Source organism: Camelina sativa, unplaced genomic scaffold, assembly GCF_000633955.1.
Source record: "Camelina sativa cultivar DH55 unplaced genomic scaffold, Cs unpScaffold03339, whole genome shotgun sequence".
NCBI classification, from domain to species: domain Eukaryota; kingdom Viridiplantae; phylum Streptophyta; class Magnoliopsida; order Brassicales; family Brassicaceae; genus Camelina; species Camelina sativa.
This window is the reverse complement of record NW_010924441.1, coordinates 1-830: the sequence shown is the minus strand read 5'-3', so window position 1 is coordinate 830 and position 830 is coordinate 1. Positions and strand designations below refer to the sequence as shown.

At 35.1% G+C, this 830-nt stretch overlaps 1 long non-coding RNA gene across 1 annotated transcript; it reads left to right on the top strand.

Annotated features, from left to right (window-relative positions):
• LOC104774514 lies at nucleotides 1–594 on the top strand. Its single transcript, XR_765374.1, has 2 exons — nucleotides 1–37; nucleotides 267–594. It is a non-coding gene; the product is annotated as an uncharacterized LOC104774514 (long non-coding RNA).
• Nucleotides 595–830: the final 236 nt, after the last annotated feature.

Genomic DNA, 830 nt, shown 5'->3' with positions numbered 1-830 from the left:
GATTCATTTATAGTTGATGGTGACAATCGATATGGAGGTTTGATTTGATGCTTAAATTTTGTTTCCTTTTGTTGGCTCTGTTTGTGGTTGCTTGTATGAATCTACATATTCTTCTAGTGGCTGGATTTTCTTACGAAAAAAATCGAATTTTTGACCCATAAATCAAATTTTTGGGTTTCTTTTGTGGACAGAAGGAGGTTTAGCCTTTAAATTTAGTACCTGCAGTACTATTTTTTTACCGCTTAAACATGTATTGTTTACTGCAGGAGAGCCGTTTCTCGATGGAGAGATTGTTCCATACGATGAGAAGTATCATGCGGACTGGTTACGAGATCAAACTGATGAGGATGCTAAGAACCGAGTAGTCAAAAAGAAGCCTAGGAGGAAAAGAAAGAAAAAGTTGATCTAGTTGGAGATATTTGGTATTTGGAAGTCTTTTTGCTTCAGTGTGGCACTCAAGCTTGAAGATTTTCTGGAATGCCTTCTAGTGTTACTAATTTGAGCTCGTTGTAAAGAATCCTAGGTGTAATGTTAGAGAAAAATTACATTCAATATATCAGTATTCAATAAATTTGAGGTATTGAGTAGATTCCACATCATTGTCTAGCTACTGAACTTGGAAGCCAGTACCAGTAGTAGATCTGTAACGTGTCTTCTAGTTTATTGCATATATAGAATTATATGTTTCAGTGTCTTATAGAACTTGAAGTTAAGTGATGATTGTAAGCCAGTACCAGTAGTAGATCTGTAACGTTTTACTGATCTCATGAAAATTCGATAATCTAGTTTCTCTGTATTGTAACATCACTTTCACGATTCATCACAGTTCT